The sequence below is a fragment of the Astyanax mexicanus genome, chromosome 20 (assembly GCF_023375975.1).
Source record: "Astyanax mexicanus isolate ESR-SI-001 chromosome 20, AstMex3_surface, whole genome shotgun sequence".
NCBI classification, from domain to species: Eukaryota; Metazoa; Chordata; class Actinopteri; order Characiformes; family Acestrorhamphidae; genus Astyanax; species Astyanax mexicanus.
The window spans coordinates 8,285,605-8,308,846 of NC_064427.1; the positions used below are offsets into that span (position 1 = coordinate 8,285,605).

A 23,242-nucleotide genomic window follows, 5' to 3' on the forward strand; every position below is an offset into this window, starting at 1 on the left:
CCCCACCCCTTAATGCTAAGTTTTAAAGTGTGTGTGTGTGTTTTACCACAGAATGCATTTTGAATAAGTTACAATACAATATAAAGACTCATTGTAATTATGCTTACAGCAAGCTACTGTAGCCCCGCCCCTTAATGCTGAAATAATAAGATAATAATAATAAGGTGTTTCAGTCTAGACTTCTGTACAGCAGTTTAGCCCCGCCCCTTGCTATTTAAAGCAAGTTGCTGTGTGAGGCAACTTGCAAAGCAGTATTACGCAACTGGACAGCCAATCAGAATCGAGGTCAATTACATACTAGATATATACGATATTTCATATGATTACAAAGCCAAAAATATGAAAAACATTATTTTAAACTGTTCCCCAGCCTGTAGCATCCACGTATGTAAAAAGCCAGCGCAAGGAGCTGTGGGAGCATGCTGTCCCAGCTGTGCTGCCATGGCGACGACAAATGCGGTGCAAAGGCCAGAGCACGCCGAATCAATCCCCAGCTGTGCTGCTATGGCGATAGCGTGATGCGGGACGACAGCTGCCCAAAAAAAGTGGGACGGACCCAGCGCAGACCCCTGTGGAACTCCAGCTGTGCGGTTTTGGCGACGGTGGAACGAGGCAGAGGGGCGGTGCAGATGTGCTCGACCCCCCGGCAGCGGCGCTTGGGGGACCGCGGCCCCCATAATGCATAACTCAACCAATTATTCATAAGCAGTTACTGAATAATAAGCCTTTAGATTAATAACTGAATAATACGCTTGGACTTTAATCTCTTCAAGCCTGATCTAAGTTCTTACAACTAACAGAATATACATATTAGTTTCATGGTAATTACTGAGTGCTGAATAACATGTGCTGGGATTAATAAAAGAATAATAAGGCTGTGGTTTAATCCCATAAACCCTCTGTGTGGCCTCTCACTCTCACCACTACAGGACTTTACAGATTAGTTTTATAGTTTCAGAATAATTCACACTAGTTGCTGGAAACTGAGCCTTAAGATTAACGTTTTTTAAAGGTTTTTATCACAGAATAACATGTTTGTCAGTGATAAAGCGTTTAAGATACAGTACAAATATTGTTGAAAATGCAAAATTCAGATTCGATTTACATTTTTTTCACACTTAATGTCCTTAAAGTCAGTGTGCCTTATAATTCGGTGCTCCTTATATATGAATTTTACCTGTTTGGATGAGATGCAATAGTGGGTTAATTGGCAGCCAATCAGAACGGAGCTCAATTATACCTTTTTCTTGTTAGAAAGGCATATAATGTTACTTAAAACATTTTCTGAATGCACACTCCGGTGTTGGGGTAAAGGGGCTCCGATTGGACCAGCGAGCTAAGTGCTGCCACTATGATCGGGAGATCGCTGGTTTGAATCCTGTTTATGTAGCTTGCCATCAGCTGCCGGAGCCCTGAGAGAGCACAATTGGCCTTGCTTTCTCTCTGGGTGGGTAGATGGCGCACTCCTTAAGACTCCTTAACCTTAAGATTAAAGGTTTTTAAAGGTTTGTATCACAGAATAACATGTTTGTCAGTGATAAAGCGTTTAACATGCAGTGCAAACATTGTTGGAAATGCAAAATTCAGATTCTATTCAAATTTTTCACACTTAAAGTCCAAAAATTGTCAGTGTGACTTATAATCTGGTGCTTTTAAGGAGCAGTAAAACACACTCTGCTGAAGTACAGCGCTATGTACTTATGTATGTACTATATATATATATATTTTAAGGTAAGCATTATCAGCCTGTAGTCTGCTGCTTACCCCGGCTTGCACTGCTGGAGCAGCATTAGCTTTAACCACTAACCACGCTAAGCGCTAACTCTTTTGTCATTCGGAAATGAGTATATTGGACTGTAGCCTTTGTGTTTACCGTCTTAAAGCACTGCTGGTGCAGCATTAGCCTTAACCACTAACCACGCTAAGCGCTAACTCTTTTGTCATTCGGAAATGAGTATATTGGACTGTAGCCTTTGTGTTTACCGTCTTAAAGCACTGCTGGTGCAGCATTAGCCTTAACCACTAACCACGCTAAGCGCTAACTATTTTGCCATTCAGAGGTGACTATTATCAGACTGTAGCCTGCTGCTGACCCTGGCTAGTACTGCTGGAGCAGAATGAGCATTAGCCACTAACCACGCCGCTAAGCGCTAGCTCTTTCGCCGTTTAGAGGCGAGTACATCGGACTGCAGTCTGCATGTTTACCGTGTTAAATCAAGATACATGGGACGACCAACTTTTATGGAGATGTGGATTTTATTTTTCAGCAGGACCTGGCACACTGCCCATAGTGCTAAAAGTATTATTTGGTCCTATACAATACTCTATTTTTTTTACTTTCTAACACTGATGTTTGGGTTTTCATTGGCTGTAAGCCATAATCATCAACAATAATAGAAATAAACACTTAAAATAGATCACTTTGTGTTTAGTACATCTATATAACATATAGATAAGTTTCACATTTTCAACTGAATTACTGAAATAATTACTGAAGTAACTTTTCAATGATATTCAAATTTTTTGAGATGCACTAGTAAGAACTTAAGTTACTGTACTGCACACTAAATGCATCCCTGAGTATCTATAATATGGAGGACTACCCTGTTAAAAAAAAGCTTAATTATACTCTATTAAAAACATATTGAGAACAGATTTATGTACTTACTTAAAATATAAAAAAGTACATTAATATTTTGCTTTTATTAAATGTTTGAAAGTAAAATTTCAACATATAAAAAATAGACTGCTATGAAGTACACTTTTAGTTTAATGTAATTCAATATACTCCTACAATACAAGTATACTTTTATATATATATATATATACTGTATATATATATATATATATATATATATATATATATATATATATATATATATATATATATATATATATATATACTACATCTTTAGCAAAGTGTAACACCTTAAAAATTGTAGTACAGTATATTCAAATATCTTTTTATACTCAAAAAGTATACTCGAATTGTGTTTCTTAGAAAAGACAAAAACAAGAAGAATATTTGTAGTCTAATGTAAATAATAATGTAAATATATTTAACATCAATTCTACATATCTAGTATATACCTGGTGTAAAATAAATAGTGATACAGTTGTAATACACATTAAATGTATTACAATTTCACTGTAAGAATATTTAAAATATGGGGTTACATACATGCAGTATGTAAGTATATTTAACATAGTTCCATTTTAGTACAGTTAAGTACACGTAGCACAACTTAAGTAAGACTCTTTTTTACTATTTTGGTACCACTTTAAAATAAGACTACCTTTATAAAGCGTTTATAAATGGTTTACAATTTTTAACAGTTAATGCCTTAAAATTAATTAATAATCAGTTATAACACATACGTAGAAAGGGCAACAATATAAGTGGCTGTGTAATATAGTTCACTATTTTTAAGGCATTTACAACCTAATTAGTAACCATTAATAAACTAATTGTAAACCATTTATAGACCCTTTATAAAGGTAGTCTTATTTTAAAGTGGTACCACTATTTTATACAGTTAAAGTATAATAAGTGCAAAAAAGTTGTTCCATTTTAGCACTCTTTAAATATACTGATTAATAATGTGGCTACAAGTACATATTTTTATTCTACTTTTTTTTCACTAGGGTAGATTTGCCAAAAAAAAAAAAAATAAATAAATGAATTAATTAATACTGTAAAAGCGTAAATGAAGAGTATAAAAACGCAGCAAAGCAGGGCTGTTCAGGGATCCTGTGGCCCACTAACGTCCCACAGAGATTGACAGTTCCAGCACACACCCAGCAAGAGCTGCTATCTGTCAGACTCTTCTCCACCACAACAAGCCAGTGGACCGGAGAGCCACACAGGACGCCGGGCCAGCCCGGCCAGAGCTCCATCATCAGCGGCGCAGCTAATAATGAGCTTTATCAGACAATGACATGGCCGCCCAGCAGGGCACATCACTCTCTCTGCGGCGAACAATAGCAGACAATATGTTTGGGCTCAGGAGAAATCTCTGATGGGGATTGCCTGCTTCGTATAATGCTCGTCAAATCCCAGCTGACATTTTATATGGCTGCTAATCAGAGGCAATCCGTCCCTGGGCAAAATCCGCCACTTTCTGCAAATCGCTTCTGTTGTTGCTGCTGCTGCTGCTGCTGCTGCTGTTGTTGTTGTTGAAATAAAACTCAATCTTTGCTCAACTTTGTTTACACTTGTTTATCCATATCGGGGAAAAAAAAAAAATATATATATATATAGAGAGAGAGAGAGAGAGATTGCATTTCTAAACGGGTATTCACTGGGTGCATTACATTAACCATTTATAGAGACACAGTGGTCACTATAAGAAACCTCCTAGATTGTTTTTTATTTTTTTATTCAGTTTTATGTTTCACCTTGTGTTAAAAAAAGAAAAGAAAGTTTGTAAAACAGTAAAGTGTGTAAAACTAGCTTTATGACATTTTTGGGCAGGAAGAAAAAGCAATTCCTAAACTAAACTACCATTTAAAAATATCTATTTAATAATAAATAATTTATATTCATTCAAAATATCCCAGCAGACAAACCAACAAAATACAATGCATTTACCTCAGTAGTGCTACTCAGTACTTCTACTGCTACAACCTCAGTAATGCTATTACTACTGCTTCAGTAGTGCTACCGTAACCGCCTAAGTAGTGCTATTGCTACAACCTCAGTAGTGCTACTACTAATACCTCAGTAGTGCTCCTACTACTACCACCTCAGTAATGCTAATACTACTACCACAGTAGTTGTACTAATACTGCATCATTAGTGCTACTGCTACTGCCTAAATAGTGCTACAGCTACAACCTCAGTACTGCTAATACAACTACTACCTCTGTAGTGCTACTACTTCTACCTCAATACTGCTATTACTACTACCTCAGTAGTTTTACTACTACCTCAGTAGTGCTAATACTACGGCCTCAGTAGTGCTACTACTACTACCACCTCAGTAGTGTTAATATTACTACTACCTCAGTAGTGTTACTACTATACTGCCTCAGTAGTGCTCTTCTACTACTACTACTACTACTATTGTTTGGACTGTGGAAGGAAAACAATGTCCCCGGAGGAAACCCAATAAGAGACACAGGGAGAACATGGAAACTCCACCCAGATAGGGACTTGAACCCAAGACCCCAGTGCTGGAAAGCAGATGTGCTAACCAGTAAGCCACCATGCCACACACTTTATTTTAAATTAAATAAATAAAGAAAGAAAAACATTGAATGGGAACATTGAATGTCGTCAACACCACTTAAATAGTGCACAGTGTTTATTCAGAGAAACCACCTAAAATAAATCAGAACCCAGACTTGCTTTAGTTTAATGGTTTTGTAATTCGTCCCTATCAATAAATCTGACATTTAAAAAAAAAAAAAATATTCTGCTTGTGGTTGGACGGGTTAGTGATCAAAGAGTGGTCGTAATTGTGCACCCGGATGGTGAACAGCAGGGAATGGGGAATAATGTGAACAGTAACGTGGTGTTTTCTATTTCGGTGCTGTGGAAATTCACACCTGCTCTCTTCATGGTCTGATATTTCCTGGCACGGATCGGAAACGGCGTGCGACGCGGCGTCTCCCACCTACCAATTATGTGCTATTTCGCCACCTGATTTTACCACCCTGAGCGTGTTGTGGTTTGGGGCTAAAACTCACAGTTTACAGGTTTCACAGGAAGTCACAAGAATGCCCACGACCACCTCCTTTAGCTCTGGAAGCGTTAGCATTAGCATACGTCCGTGTTTAACCAGTGAAGGCCAGACTGAGAAAAGTGATTCCCCCTTAGGTTGGACGCCTTAACTGGTGGTCCTACTGGTGTTGTGCTTGTTTACACTGGGAATGAGGGTCTACGTTAATGCTTCAGTAAAGGCTGAGTGATTTATACAGTGTAAAAGCAGCTACGAGGTCTGCTGCCTGACCTGAGATCAGTAGGACGCAACAAAGCATCAGGTGTTCGGCCTATTTTTTAATATCAGGCTCAATTAGACTCTCTCTCATGTCTTCTCGTCCTCTCTCTCTCTTTCTCTATCTCTATCTATCTATTTTTTGCACTCTATATCTCCCACTGTTTCCTCTCGCCTCCATTTCTTTATTCACCTTTCTCGCTCTCCATCTTTGTCTTTCTCTTTGTCTTTACACTCTCTAATTCTCCACTTGTCTCCGTCTTGCATCATTTTTTTATTCTCTCTCTCTCTCGCTCTCTCTCTCTTTATCCTTTGCTATATTTCTTCCTCTCTCTCTCTCTCTCTCTCATACACATTATCTGTCCCCATATCCATCTGTCTTTCATTAGCACTCTTTCTACATCTCTCTCCATCTATCTCTTTCTTTCAATACCTTTGTCCCTTTCTCTCTCCGTTGGTGTATCCCTCTTTCTCTAGCGCCCTCTCCCTGTCTACCTGTCTCCTTCTCTCAGACTAATTCCCTGTTTTTCAGTCTGTCCCTCTTTCTTTCTTACATGCTTTCTTTTTTCACAGCCCTTTCACTCTTTCTCTGTTTCCCCCCCTTCTTTCCTTGTACTCTCTTCTTTCTTTTTTGTCTCTCTCCTTGTCCATTTCTCTTTTCTTTTTCTGTGTGTGTCTTTCTCTATTATGTCCTCTCTATTATATGTCTTTGCTTGTCCATCTCCCTTTCACACACTTTCCCCTATCTCTCTCTCTCTCTCTCTCTGTCCCTGTATTCCATACACTTGCTCGCTCCTTTCATTCCATCTTTTTTCACCTCTCTCTCTCTCTTTCTCTCTAAACTTGTCCATCTCTCTTCCTCTTGCACCCTCTCCCTGTCTAAATTCTCTTTTTTTTTTCTTTACCCACTCTCTCTCTGTCTCTCTTTTTGTCTCAAATGCTCCCTCTTTCTCTGATCCCCCTCTCCTTTCACTATTTCTCTCTATTTCTATTTTGCATAGTCTTTCTTCCATTGTCTACCTCCTTCTCTTGTGCCCTCTCTCTCTCTTTCTTTCTTTTCCCCTCTCTCTCATTTCTTCTCTGCCTGTCTCTGTCTTTCTGCTGCTCTCCACTTTCTTGTTCTCTCTTTTCCAGTCTCTCTTCCTGTCTCTCCCTCTCTCTCTCTCTATCCATTACCCACTCTAGCTGTCCCCATTGTCCATCTGTCTCTCTCTAGCACTCTTTTTACATCCTTCTCCTTTTGTCTCTCTCTCTGTCTCTCTCTCTCTCTCTCTCTCTCTCTCTCTCTGCAATTGTCCACCTCTAACACCTTTTCCCAGTCTACCTCTCTCCTTCTCTCAAACGTACTCCCTGTACTCCTTTTATTTGTTCCCTCTCTATCTCCCTGTCTGTCTCTCTTTCTCTCTTGCATGTTTCACAGCTCCCCTTCCATCTCTATTTTTACTCTTATCTCTCAGGTCTTGGGGATTTATATTGTAGAGGTGTCTAATATAGTCCAGATGTTGTATGACGTGTCATCGTATAATCACGTGATTAACACATTCATTTCTCAGTTAATAGTGAATAATTAATAGTAGCTACTGAATAATAAAGCTGTAATAACTTACAGACTAATAACTGTTCTCCGAGCCGCCGGCCGTTTAAGGGGTTAATGACCTTATGAATGTTTTAAGGGCAGTGTTTCAGTGGGTATTAATAAACACCCCCCAACACTGGAACCCCTCTCAGACATTCTGAGCACTCTGCGTCTGCGGGGGTCTCTGATTACATCCTGCACTGCATTAAGCTATTACTGATCTGTATACGTCTGCCCTGAGGAACGCAGTCGATACGGCGCTCCTCTGATGTAAAGAGTGATTCCGCGTTAATTATTCCTTCAGGTGTGCTGTTATAGGGGGTGTAGGGGATTCTGGTCATTGGGGTGGTCAGCGGGGGGCGGTGAGGAGTTCAGCGCGGCGCTGTGTGTGTGTCCGTGTGCGTGTGGAGGTGTGAGATGGTGGAGAGGATTTGATAGAGTGGCCTAGCGCATTAGCATAGTGGCGCTGCGAGTGGAGAGCGGGAGATAGACGGGCTCACTGAGCACCAGGACAGCTCACCTGCCCCTTATCAGCCTTCAGACACACAGACACAGAGAGAGAGAGAGAGAGAGAGAGAGAGAGAGCAAGGAGCGAGAGAATTACAGACAGGTGAAGGAGAGAGAGAAAAACGATGTGAAAAGGGGCAAAAAGGGGCTGCGAGAGCGTGAGAGAGAGAGAGAGAGAGAGAAAAAAAAAACAGGTCTCAGGGAAAACCAATAAGACCATCCACAAATTATCATCAATAATATTTGTGTTGTTGTAATATTTATAGTTTATAATATTTTTTCTACAATATTTTATTTCTCACATTGTTATTTTTCCTTTGATGGAGAAAAGAGAAACAAAAAATAAATGTCAGATAATAATTAGAGAGAGGGAGATAATTACAGAGAGAGAGAGAGAGAGAGAGAGAGAGAGAGAGAGAGAGAGAGCAAGGAGCGAGAGAATTACAGACAGGTGAAGGAGAGAGAAAAACGATGTGAAAAGGGGCGAAAAGGGGCTACAGGAGCGAGAGCGCGAGAGAGAGAGAGCGAGAAAGAGAGAGAGAGAGAGAGAGAGAGAGAGAGAGAGAGAGAGAGAGAGAGAGAGAGAAACTCAGGGAAAACCAATAAGACCATCCACAAATTATCATCAATAATATTTGTGTTGTTGTAATATTTATAGTTTATAATATTTTTTCTACAATATTTTATTTCTCACATTGTTATTTTTCCTTTGATGGAGAAAAGAGAAATGAAAAATAGATGGCAGATAATAATTAGAGAGAGGGAGATAATTACAGAGAGAGAGAGAGAGAAAGCAAGAGAATTACAGACAGGTGACAGAGAGTGAGAAAAACGATGTGAAAAGGGGCAAAATGGGGATACAGAAGCAAGAGAGAGAGCAAAAGAAAGAGAGTGTGTGTGTGTGTGTGTGTGAGAGAGAGAGAGAGAGAGAGAGAGAGAGAGAGAGAGAAAGAGGTGAGAAGTCTCAGGGAAAACCACTGAGACCATCCACAAATTATTATCAGGGTTATTTTTGTTGTTGTAGAGTTTATTGTTAATAATATTCTAATAATCTTTTATTTCTCTCATTGTTATTTTTTTCTTTGATGAAGGGAATAGAAAGAAAAATAAATGGCAGAGAATAATGACAGAGAGGGCAGAGATGTATAAAGAAAAAAAAAGAGAGAGAAAAAGAGAGAGAGAGAGCAGAGAGAAAGAAAAAGAAAAGGCAGAAGGAGAAAGAGGGAATTGAGAGAGAAAGGAAAAGCGAGGAAGAAAGGGAGGGCAGAGATGGAGAAAGCAGACAGATAGAAAGAAAGAGAGAGAAAGAGAAATAAAGGGTGGGAAGAGAAAAAGAGAGAGCAGAGAAAAAGTAAAAGAAAGGGCAAAAAGAGAAAGAGGGATGGAAGTGAGAGGGAAAGAGAGAAGAAGGAAGAAGGAAAGTAGTGAGAGAGAGAAAGAAAGATACATGGCAGAAATACAGGAAGAGAGGGAGAGAGAGAAAAGTAGGAGAGAGACACAACAGAGAAGGAAAGAGTGAGAGAGTCAGAAAGGGAGGGCAGAGAGCGAGAGAGAGGGCAGAGAGAACGTAAAAAAGGGTAAAATGAGAAAGAAGGAGGGAAGTGAGAGGGAAAGAGAGAGAGGGAAGGAGAAATAAAGTAGTGAGAGAAAGCGAGACAACAGAGAGAGAGCAAGAGACTAAATTACTGCACTAATACATAGAGAACAGTAAGTAATACTACTAAACCCCGCTCACTCCATTAAAATGACACCTTTACCCCACCCACTGTCTATAAAATAATTGGGATTAAAAATAAAAAAAATAATATTGTTTGTTTCTGGGGTGGGCGATATGGTAATGATATTGTATGACGATATTAAATGGTAGATTTACAATATTCATCACAATATTTGAACAAAATTCTTCAATAATGACAGATGGCTTACAGGCATTGTATGTATTTTACATATTACTGGACATATGGACTGTTAATAGTTGGTTCATTACCTAATTAATGTACTAAAAATATGATGATCATATTTATTTATGTCATTAATTGATGTTTAATAGGTGCTTTTGCCACATTTAATCCAACCTGACCTGAACTGAAACAAAGTAGAGAAATAAAGAGAGAAGAGAGGATATAGAAAACTAGAGAAATGAAGAGGTTAGAAAAGTGAGAAAGATAAAGAGAAAATAAACAAGAAATAGAGACAGAGCGAGAGACAAAGATGAGGAAGAGGGAGCGAGCGAGAGGACGAGAGACAAAGGCAGGCAGGAAGAGAGTAGACAAAGATGGATAGAGGGAGAGGGCAAAAGAGTACAGAAAGAGAGAGAGAGAGTAGAGCAGAGGTAACCAAGCAATTAATTGTCTTCCCTGCCTGGCATCTCATTTCAACATTCAAGCAAAGAAAGTCTATTACAGGAACAGGATGATCATTAAACCCCACCAGAAATCACAGATAAAAAAAGAGAAAAAAAAAAAAAAAAGAAAAAAAAACCCACCCTTCCCCCTTTCCCCCGATCCTCTACTCCCCCCGTTCTGTCCTGAACCATATAAAAAAGAAAAAGTAAAAAAAAAAAAAAAAAAAATCAGCAGTTTGCCCCACTTGACGGTTAGTGGACTGAGACCAGTATATTGAAAAATAATAGCAGTGGTGACGCTCCCCCGGGCGACCACAATGCAGATACATACGGCGTTTCCACAGCCTCTGACTGCGACACTACGAGGGGGAGAAGAGGGAGCCGGCTTTAATTTTTCGAATTAAGCGCCTGGCAGGGATGCCACGCCAAGATCATGACCTTGCCTGCGGCCCTTTCTTTTCCGCAGACACACTGAGCCGAGAGAAATGCAAAAGAAGTGGACACGAGAAATATGAGCGTGGGCGACGAGACGGAGCCAGAGCACAAGAACGAACAGAGAGCGAGCGCGAGAGCAAGAGAGAGAGAGAAAGTGGTGGGTGAAAGAGGGACGAGGGCGGAGGCTGGCGGAGAGTCGGAGCAGTTCATTTGTCACTGTCATACCGGCTTGCTTCTCACTCATAACTAGAAGGACAGAACCTCGCCCACAATTCCCTGTGGAGTGGAACTGCACGAGGTGGCCGTCAAAGGTTTAGGGACACCTTGCGTCCTTTTAAATCCACAGTCAGTTGAGGTGAAGGACACTGATTATCCGGTTCTAATGGCACCTGTCAAGCATTCTAATGATTCAAATGCAACAAGCGAACAGTCGGTTCTTGAAGTTGAATGGCGAACTTTGGGCAAAAAAATGGGCAACTGTAAGAATTTGAGACACTTTGACAAGGAACAAATTGTGATGGCTAGACGACTAACTCAAGAACATCTCCAAATCATCCAGGCAATTCTTGTTGGGAGCTCCCAACATGCAAACAGGCTCCAAGGAAGGACAACTGGGGACCCAGCAACAGGGTCATAGGCACCCAAAGCCTAGATTTAAGTGTACAGATTTGAGACCCTTTGGCAAGGACCAAACTTTAATGGATAAATTACTGGATCAAAACATCTCCAAACCCTTAGACAGGTCTTGTCATGTGCACCTAGTGTGCAGTGCCCAGTATCTTTCAAAAGGGCTCATAGGAAGGACAATTGGTGAACTGGCAACAGGGTTATGGGCGACTAAAGGATGTTGATGCGATTGATGAAAGCAGGGAAGGTGAAGGACACTGATGATCTGGTTCTGAATTACTGGGTCAAAACATCTCCTAAACATCAGGCAGATTTGCAGGTGTACTTGGTATGCAGGGGTCAGTATCTATTAAAAGTGCTTCAAGGAAGGACAAACAACAGGGGAACTGGCAACCAGGTCAGGGCAACCGAGGCTTATTGATCGATGCAATCCATGGACGACTAACCTCACAACCTACAGGACTTAATGGATCTACTGCTAACTGTTCGGTGCCAGAGATAACACAGGACACCTTCAGAGGTCTTGAGGAGTCCACAGTTCAGACCTTGAAGAGTCAGAGCTCTTTTGGTGGAATGGGAACAATGGGAACAACAATGGGTTTTATGGCTGAATCAGGTACTCTGGTTCATGTCATCTCATAAAGACTTGATTACGCAGGTCCATGGATCAAAATACTATCAGAAACTCACCTTTGTTGGTAAGAACCAAAGCAGATTTCTGGAGAACAGATGATGGTTTATCTTTCGGTTTGTCCATTTAAATGTCTTTGGCCTATGTTACGTTCATTGCATACATTAATCAAACTACACTAGAGTTAATGTGGAAGCACCAGGTTATACATGGCTCTTCAAATCTTTTAGAGTATTGACCAGCACCAATCTGATGTGTCTTGTTTGTGTCTTGTCTCTAATGGCTAAAAATAATCTGAATTTAACTAAAGAAAATAACCAACCCAGATGTCTGTCTACAATTTGTGTTTTTGGTACTATTTAGACTATTTCCAATCTCTTTATTTCTTAGAATTAAATAATCTGTTTTTCTTAATTTGTCTCTATTATACTATGGTGTCACCAGTTAAGAAGGTGAGCAATACACCTGCTGAGCAACTTTATATGAACTTATGAACAGACATTAGACCAGAGGAGATCCTTATCCACCCTTCATACCAAACTCAGAAGGGTGGATGACACTTTGCCAGCCGAACTTCCACAATGACAATCAATACAAACATCATTATAAAAACCCTAAAATAACCCCAATCAAAGAAAAGTGTGCCATTGCTGAACATGCTGGGAGCTCCCTGTGAGCTTCTTAACCCTCCAACACTTTGAACCGCCAATGAATGCCTAGGTATGTTACAGGGCTGTGCTCTGATTGGATACCATCTGTTCCAAAAGCTCCTCATTAAAAAAAACAGTATGAATGGGAGTGGCCAAACCCATTCACCCACATCACAGAACAATGCATTTGAACACAGAATGTCCACACTGTAGCCACGCCCACTTACACAGATGTTATAAGAGTGTTATAAGCAAGCAATTCAAACAGGGGCTGCAATTCAGTGTCAGTTTCCAAAAATTGGTTGAATTTGCTGGAGAATGAATTGCGTGTCCTTTTCTTTTCAGACAAAAATGTAGCTTTCCATTATATGGGCCCTTCAAAAATTGCTTGGGACTGCAGATGGGATTTGCGACTACAATGAAGTACCAAAATCTAACACTTCATCAATCATTTGAATGAGAATGGAAAACAAGGTACGTTGACTAAAACTGCCCCTCATTCCCCTCAGTCATCCACGACGGTCAGCAGAAAAACAGAGAAAGAAAGTCCGCCATGAGGAACCCTTTCCCAGCTTTTCAGAGCAAGAGATCTGTAATCACTGTTAATGTTGGGTGGAAAACACTACAGGTTTTAGACCAGGAGATAGACCAGTGGATAACAGCTTGACAGAACACAGCAAAATGACAGAAACAGCAAGAAAACATCAAAACCAGCAGGTTTTCCCTAGTGAATACAACAAGTTTTGTCCCAATTAATACAGATTTTATTTAAAATCTTTGGATTTTGGTTGGAAATATCCTTTAAAACCAACAGTGGGTTGACATTAGACAGGCATTTAAACATCTAAACATTTTAGAAGTTCTTGTTGCATGGGCATTAAAATTCCTAAGTTTAGCAGACTATGGATTTTGGTCACCATACCTCATTACTAAAGGATTGTATGTTGATGACAGTATGTGATGTTTGTAAAACAACGAGCCCTATCTTACACCATGTACAAGGCATGTCAAGATGCTCATTGCTATCTAACACCCCACCAACAGTCTATTTTAGGTCATTTCTGGTGAATTGCTACAGTATCTTGGCCATGGAAAATACAGGTGACATCTATAGTCTATAGTATGTTTATTGCTATCTTGGCAGTAAATTGTCAACACAGGCATGTGGACAACAGGCATACAAAACTACTTGTTATGCACACATAGACATGAAGAAGTGCACAAACCCATAGCTACGCAAACTTTTACACCAACGATAAACAGAAAGAACGAACATGAACGAACAGGTCAGCTTCCTCTTTCTGCGCCCCTGAAATAGCAATCCAACAATGTGGAGGGCAAATGACTCTCTGATTGGTTTATTTTGAGTTACGCTCAAAACACACCATTGATTACTTAAAAGAAAGAGTACATTCCTTTTGCATATTTCGAGTTGTACAAGCTGTACTTTTCCTGTCGTTTCAACAGCAAAGGTGGCTCGCCTAAAGATTGCAAAAACAGGAAATAAAAATGGTTTTTGATTACTTAACCACAACTTAAACAATCTAACATTGTTACAATTCCATGTTGCTGTGGTTTAGCACTCTATATGTTTTGGTCACCATAACTTACAACTAACTACAACAACCAGCCAATGAACTCACAGAAATAGATGACATAAATATGGACCAAGAAAAATCCATGTAATCCATTTAATCAACTAAAATCCCTTTCTAGGCCTTATTCCAAACTAAGAAATCAGAGTATGCCGTTCACATGACGACATGAATAATCAGATACTGTATACTGCAGTAATCCAATTACACAGTAAATGAACATGTGAACAAATACCGTGCAAAACTGGTTCTAGATGATAGTTTTGTTTTTTTTGTTTTTTTTACCAACAATCATCTTACAAATGTGGTTTAGATCTATACTATCAAATATCAATCAGGATGAAAAAATTTAGATCAGCTTTTAAAATTAGCTTTTGTGTTGTTTCTTCTGTAGATGAATTTCCATGACAGGCCAGGAGTGGCTCCTCCCTTCTTTCATGACCTGGAAAAACATCGTACTTTAGAGAAAAGTAAGGGGTGAGTTTCTTTTTGTTTTGTCTACTCTGGTCTTTTGTTTTGGGTAGTTTTTTGGTGTATTTTAATTTCTTTGTTTTCAGGTTTAGTCAATGTATTTAGTGTATTTATTAGTTGTTTAGCTAGGCATATGCTCACCCCATAAATGGGTTTTCTCCATTTCCAGTCAATAAAATAATTTGGTTCTTAATTTTATACCTTGCTTTTATATCTTGCTTGTTTGATCTGGCAGAGGGTGTGTTGAACAATTTTTTTCTGTTTTTTTTTTTTTTTATGGAGTGATTTGCTTGCTATGAACATCACTAATATAAATATTATAAAAATTGCATTTTACATTTCTGTCATTCATTCTTTTATTTATACAGTATTTAAATATCCACTATATAAAAAACTTGCGTCTTAAGAAGAAAACAAGGAGTGCAATTCAATTAAATCACAGTTAATCACAGAATTATGTTGTGATTAATCTAAATACATTTTCTGGTACCACTTTAAAATAAGACTACCTTTATAAAGGGTTTATAAATAGTTTACATTTAGTTTATTAATGGTTACTAATTAGGTTGTAAATGCCTTAAAAATCATTAATAATCAGTTATAACACATACGTAGAAAGGGCAACAATATAGATGTCTGTGGGTTTACTATTTGGCAAACAACAGGTCATTGTTGCCCTTTCTACATATGTGTTATAACTGATTATTAATGATTTTTAAGGCATTTACAACCTAATTAGTAACCATTAATAAACTAATTGTAAACCATTTATAAACCCTTTATAAAGGTAGTCTTGTTTTAAAGTGGTACCCATTTTTTTAATCGATTGACACCACTAATATAAACATGATTCCTCGTGAATTCCTAGAAAATTCTCTTAGAAAACCAGATAATTCACTTTAAAACCCTGATCTCAGATAAGTGCACACAGCTTATACAGTCTAATCGATTGACACCACTAATATAAACATGATTATTCCTAGAATTCCTAGAAAATTCTCTTAGAAAACCGGATAATTCACTTTAAAACCCTGAACCCAGATAAGTGCACACAGCTTATACAGTCTGGAGAGTCGGGAGTCTGGTAATCTATGTTGACTGAATTTGCTGTTTGTAGATCTGACGTTTATTCCCTGTTTTCAGAGTAAATTTGAAGAGATAAATGGTCTTTGTTTGCACGAGGACAGAAATGCACTGTTGTGACAAGGTGTAGAGTTTAGCGGCTGCATCTGGAATTTCTCTCGGCTGACAGCGGTGGTGGGACGGGAACGTAAAGTGAGACAGAGAAGACGGGGGGTTTCTCTCTCTCTCTCTCTCTCCCTCTCGCGTGCTCTCTCTCTCTTTCTCTCTGGCAGGCAGGCAGGCGGGATGTGGATGTGCGAGTGGACGCTGATGTAGCACTCCTGAATGCATCGCAGGCAGAATTGGACAAACTCATTTATTGGCCTTGTGTCCACCCTGAGCAGCAGCGTGTAATGAATGACAGAGCATAGCTGCTGCAGTAAATGCGCTCTCTCAATCTCTCCCTCTCTCTCTCTCTCTCTCTCTCTCTCGCACATACTCCCTTTCTCTCTCAATCTCTATCTTTCTCAGTGTCTCTCCCTCTTACTCTCTAACTCTCGCACTCTATCTCTGACAGCCCACGTTTCTCACAGTGGTCTGGAGTTTCACCTGACTCCGCTTGGACGTCAGTTTCCCCTGCTGAGAAGTGCTGGACACGTCCAGGTAGATGCGCCCCTGAAATAGCAATAGCTTGATTGCTTAAGAGAAAGAGTAAATTCCTTTTTAGGCAAAATTCAAGCAGTGCAAGGCATACTTTTCCTGCCGTTATGATAGCAAAGGTGGCAGAGCATTGCTGCTGCAGTGAATGCGCTCTCTCAATCTCTCCCTCTCTCTCATACTCCCTTTCTCTCTCTCAATCTCTATCTTTCTCAGCGTCTCTCCCTCTTACTCTCTAACTCTCGCACTCTATCTCTGACAGCCCACGTTTCTCACAGTGGTCTGGAGTTTCACCTGACTCCGCTTGGACGTCAGTTTCCTCTGCTGAGAAGCGCTGGACGAGTCCAGGTAGCTGCGCCCCTGAAATAGCAATCCACCAAAGGTAATGGCAAATGACACACACTCTTCATTGCTTAAGAGTATGAGTACATGCCTTTTGCTACATTTAAGCCTCGCAAGGCATACTTTTCCTGCCGTTATGATAGCAAAGGCGGCAGAGCATAGGTGCTGCAGTAAATGCGCTCTCTCAATCTCTCTTTCTCTCTCTCAATCTCTATCTATCTCAGTGTCTCTCCCTCTTACTCTCTAACTCTCACACTCTATCTCTGACAGCCCACGTTTCTCACAGTGGTCTGGAGTTTCACCTGACTCCGCTTGGACGTCAGTTTCCTCTGCTGAGAAGCGCTGGATGCATCCAGGTAGCTGCGGCCCTGAAATAGCAATCCACCAACGTAAATGGCAAATGACATGCTGATTGGTTTATTTAACGTTACGCACAAAAACACCCACCCTTGATTGCTAAAGAGTCAGAGTACAAGGCATACTTTCCCTGCCTTTTTCGTGATTGTATTGACATAACATGGTTCCACATAGCTTAGTTTCCCATAAAGAAACTATGAAAAGTCTAGACATAGATTAGATTTCCCTTTCAACTGAGAATTTCCATTCAGAATGCTCTGTAGTCCATGATTAGCCCTAATCCCTGCTTAAAGAAACTGGTGCTTAGAGTTTCGCTGACTCCGAGTTTACCAGATTAGCGGTGGGCAAAGCATAGCACTATTTTACCTAAATAGATTTTAAACATATGTACTGATACATAAATTCATAGTCCAAGCCCTGTTTATACAATGCCATATATGAGAACTGTGAAAACATGCTGTCAATATCAAATCCAATCCTATCCAATATCAATGTGAATTACTGTGGAGATAATAATAATAATAATAACAATAACAATAATAATAATAATAATAATAATAATAATAATAATAATAATAATAATAATAATAATAAAATTAATAGCAAATGCTTCTTTCTTTTTCTCGATCTCTCTCTCTCTCTCTCTGTTATTTTTGACCGAGGCAGTGGAAAAAGGTGGCAGATGACACGCAGGTCGCAGGTCCAGCCCCCCGTCCAGGACAACACTGTGTTTCCTTCAGCAGCGTAATTAACCTGAATTCTTCTGTGTACTCAAGCGCATAACGGATAATGAGTAAACTGCAAGCCATGCTGCTGGATCCTGAAAAGGGCATCTGCTCAGCCTCACGACTTCACGTGTACACTTATCACTGATAATGATGTGTTATTATCACCCATTGTTTACCTATTTACATGAACTTAATAAACACCCAAATCGACAGACAGTTTAAATGTTTGAGTAAACTGTACATAAACAGTACGACTGATTCATTACGTTCAACAGAGCTAAATAATAAACTGTTATTAACTGTTATTACTGTACTTTACCGATCTTCTGGTAAAATATGGTTACTGTGTCACAATTTAACTCAATTAAAAAAAAAGCAGAGATACTGTAGAATAGTAAAAGTATGGAGAATGTATTAGAATCTTACTTAATTAAAAAAAAAAATGAAACTGTATTATGGTAAATGCTTGGGTGCTGCATCCTAATCAACTAACTCAATTTAAAAAATCTGAAACTGGTACTATAGTAAAAGTAAGGGGACTCTTTCATAATTTAAATCAAATAACAGAGCAGTAACCATAATAGAGAGAAAATAAGGTTACTGTCTCACTCAAAGGGCAGAAATTGTACAATAGTGAATATTAGGTACTGTATCATAATCCAACTCAATTGAAAAAGCAATTAAAAACAACACAAATATGGACCGATGGTATAAATATAGGTATACAACTCAAATAAAAGAGCAAGAATGGTACGATAGTGAAAATGGAGGTATTGCGTCACAATCTAAATCAAATAACAGAGCAGAAACCATAATAGAGGGAAAATAAGGCTACTGTCTCAAAAGCTAACTCAAATAAAAGAGGATAAACTGTACTACAGTGAATGTTATGTACTGTATCATAATCTAACTCAATAAAAAAAAAAGCATAAACTGTATTTTGGTAAATGCTTGGGTGATGCATTATAATCTAACTCAATTAAAAGAGCAAAAAACAGATCTTGTCATATGGTGAAATTGCAGGTACTACAACTCAAATAAAAGAGCAAGAATAGTACTATACTGAAAGTAAGGGTACTGTTTTACATTCTATGTAAATCAAAAAACAGAGCAAAAAAACAAAATAGAGGGAAATTAAAGCTACTGTCTCACAAGCTAACTCAAATAAAAGAGCAGAAACTGTACTATAGTGGATGTTAGGTACTGTACCATAATCTAACTCAATTGAGAAAGCATAAAAAAACAACACAAATATGGACAGAAGTAAAAAATATAGGTATTACAACTCAAATAAAAGAGCAAGAATGGTACGATAGTGAAAATGGAGGTATTGCGTCACAATCTAAATCAAATAACAGAGCAGAAACCAAAACAGAGGGAAAATAAGGCTACTGTCTCAAAAGCTAACTCAAATAAAAGAGCAGAAACTGTACTACAGTTAATGTTATGTACTGTACCATAATCTATCTCAATTGAGAAAGCATAAAAAAAACAACACAAATATGGAACGATGGTGAAAATATAGGTACTACAACTCAAATAAAAGAGCAATAATGGTACGATAGTGAAAATGGAGGTCACAATCTAAATCAAATAACAGAGCCGAAACCATAATAGAGGAAAAATAAGGCTACTGTCTCAAAAGCTAACTCAAATAAAAGAGGATAAACTGTACTACAGTGAATGTTATGTACTGTATCATAATCTAACTCAATAAAAAAAAAGCATAAACTGTATTTTGGTAAATGCTTGGGTGATGCATTATAATCTAACTCAATTAAAAGAGCAAAAAACAGATCTTGTCATATGGTGAAATTGCAGGTACTACAACTCAAATAAAAGAGCAAGAATAGTACTATACTGAAAGTAAGGGTACTGTTTTACATTCTATGTAAATCAAAAAACAGAGCAAAAAAACAAAATAGAGGGAAATTAAAGCTACTGTCTCACAAGCTAACTCAAATGAAAGAGCAGAAACTGTACTATTGTTGGAGTATGAGTACTGGATCGTAATCTAACTCAATTAAAAAAAGCAGAAACTGTACTTTAGTTGAAGTATGGGTACTGGATCATTATCTAACTCAATTAAAAGAGCAGAAACTGTACTTTATTTGAAGTATGGGTACTGGATCATTATCTAACTCAATTAAAAGAGCAGAAACTGTACTATAGTTGAAGTATGGGTACTGGATCATAATCTAACTCAATTAAAAGAGCAGAAAGTGTACTATAGACATAAATATGGCTGCTTATTGCAATCTACTGTAATTCAACTGTACTGAATATATGTAGTGAAAGTACAGTTTCTGTATTATATTACAGTCTAACTCAATTAAAAGAGTGGAGTTTATACTATAGTGAATGTATGGGTGCTATATCTCAATTAAAGGAGCAGAGAATGGCCCACCCCTACACAGTAATAGTTTTGCCCTTATTGTGAAGCTCTACTATAGGAAATAAAGCCATTTGCTAAAGGCTACTCTCTAAAACAATGAAGAAAACTCCAACTAAAATGCATCTATCGAGGTCTGACCCACAGACGAAAGAGCAAATCACTACATCTCCCTCCCTCTCGCTTGTCCTTTTCTTCCCCACTATCTCCTCATCGCCTCTCCTACTATTTATCCAATTTTCTCGCTTGTTTTAAAGCACTTTAATTGGCTTTCATCATCCAGACAAGTGCTTTTAGACAGATAATTATCACTGGGGCTTTGTCCACTGCTCTCCTCGTCTCCTTCCCTCTCCTCCACAGCCTTTGTGTTGGATCATGCCTTAAACGCAGCCGTAATAAGCAGAAATAATCGGCCGCTGAAAGTGCCGCGCCTGCAGAATCCCAAAACCAAAGGCTCAAATTCCAGCGTCTACTTCTCTCGTTCTCATTTCTTCCCTTTCTCCGAGCTCCTCCGTTGTCTGTCAGAAGAGGGATTCCAACATGGCGGAAAATATTGAATCTGGATCGGGTTCAGCCGTATCATCCAACACCAGAGATCATTTTTATATGGAGGGTTTGAGCCGAGGAGGAGGGGTGGAGGGGTAAGGCTTCCGGAATCGATGCTGGAAGTAATACTACACCATGCAAACAGAAATCCACACAGTAGGATATGAAGTTACATATACAAATACGCGGCGCTCCACACAGATAACGTAACATATTATACCCCACAGTGTTACACAACTCAACTCGGCTCCAACTCGAACGGTTCGAACGGTCCGCTTCGGACAAATGGAATACAACTGGACCCTGATAATGTACTTTAGCAAACGTTTACTGTAGACAAAACTGTCTATAGTAAAGGTATGGGTCTTGTATCACAATCGTAACTCAATTAAAACAGACAAAACAGAAACTAACTCAATTGAAAGAGCAGAACTGTAAAATTATGGGATTTGTATGCCATTCTAACTCAATTAGAAGATCTGAAACTGTACCACGTTGACCGTATGGCTATTGCTTCACGTTCTAACTCAATTAAAAGAGCAGAAACTGTACTGCAGTAAAAGTATGGCTACTGCATCTCATTCTAACTCAATTAAAAGGGCAGACACTGTACTGCAGTAAAAGTATGGCTACTGCATCTCATTCTAATTCAATTTAAAGTAAAAAAAAATGCAATACAGTGACAGTATGGCTTATTGCTACACATTCTAACTCAATTAAAAGAGCAAAAACTGTCCTATAGCGGAATTATGGCTACTGCATCACATTCTAACTCAATTAAAAGAGCTGGAACTGTACTGCAGTGTAAAGAATATGAACTGTTTCGTAATCTGTCTTGATTAAAGGGTCAGAACCTATACTATAGTGAAAGAATAAGTACTGTATAATTATCTAACTCAATTAAAAAAACAGAAACTATACTATAGTGAAAAGTACTGATTACTGTATCACATTTTAAATCAAATTACAGGGCCGCAACTAGACTATAGTAAAAAAGATAGGTATTGTATCATAATCATAAACAACTCAATTAAGACAAGAATCAGTAGAACAATGAAAGTATGCACACTTTCCTAAAATATATCTGTATTTTATAGACTATAAGGCACACCATATTATGAAGTGCACTATCAGTGAACATCTGTTTTCTAGTCTATTTTCATACAGTATATAAGGCGCACTGTATTATAAGGCGCATTTTAAGCGACAACAGTAAGGAACAAGGGTTGCGCCAAGGGTTGTTTCCCTTCTAAATGTTCCTTTCAAAGCCAGACGAGCATTGGATGTCAATCTACACAGATTTCTCTCCTGAAAACTGTTTATTTGGGTGAATAAAGCATTTCTGTTTATTTACAGTAATCTTAGATTTCCAATATTTTTAACAGCTGTTAAAAATAGCAGTTCTTACTATCAGCTAGCAGTTTGTCCCACGTAGCTTGTTTTAACATGGAAAACATGCAGATATATTGATATATACACTGATATATTCCCTTCTGAGCAGCGAAAGAGCTAGCACTGCGGTTAGCGGCTAACGCTAATACTGCTCCAGCCTTGGTGCTGGAGAACTGAACCTTAACTCCTGTATAACGCTATACTTCAGCTGAGTAGCTTTACTGCTCCTTTCTACCTGATTAGGTAGAATTCAAACATAAGGCACACTGGATTTTAAGGTGCACTTTTTTAAGGTGGATTTTTTGGAAAAATTAAAGGACTTTAAGTGTGACTTACAGTGCGAAAACTACGGTTACTCAATGTAAAGAGCAGAGGAACTGTTCTATCGTGAAAGACAATAGACAATGTTATACACTTCAACTCAAACTATTCGCCTTGAACAACTGGAACACAACTGGAACCTGATTGGGGGGCATCCAAGGACCTGTATTCTATTTTTTTTTCTTTTTTTTTTTGTCTCAATGCATTCAAAGGTTCCATTTCATCTCTGGCCCTCGAATGCGTCGCTCTCGACGCTCCTGCCTTTGACTCTAATGCGAGTCGACACATCAGAACAATGCACATTGTCAGAGGCCTCTGCCTCTCAACCCATTTTTTAAAGACTCACGCAATTAAGCCATGTTCCTTTATAGTGCCAACATGAAACACCACGGAACATCTTCCTGCAGCAGCCCAAGAGCAAGAAAGGGTTCAATATTCATGAAATATTCTAATATCCTGCGTCCCCAGTGGGTGAACAGAGAGAGAAAGAGAGAGAGAAGGAGGGAGAGAGATGGAGAGAGAGGGAGAGACAGTGAAAAGTGAAAGAGAGGGAGAAATAATGATCATTCCTCATGTCAGCCAGCACGGGCGGCCAGGGAGAGAGAATTATGCAACAGCACACTTCACAAGCACTTTTCTGTGTTTTCTTTTTCGGGGTTGCGGATAAGTG

At 38.9% G+C, this 23,242-nt stretch overlaps 1 protein-coding gene across 1 annotated transcript in view; it reads right to left on the reverse strand.

Moving 5' to 3' along the window:
* pcdh1a (protocadherin 1a) overlaps positions 1–23,242 on the reverse strand; it is a 200,899-nt gene that overhangs the window by 128,786 nt on the left and 48,871 nt on the right. The window lies entirely within an intron of this gene.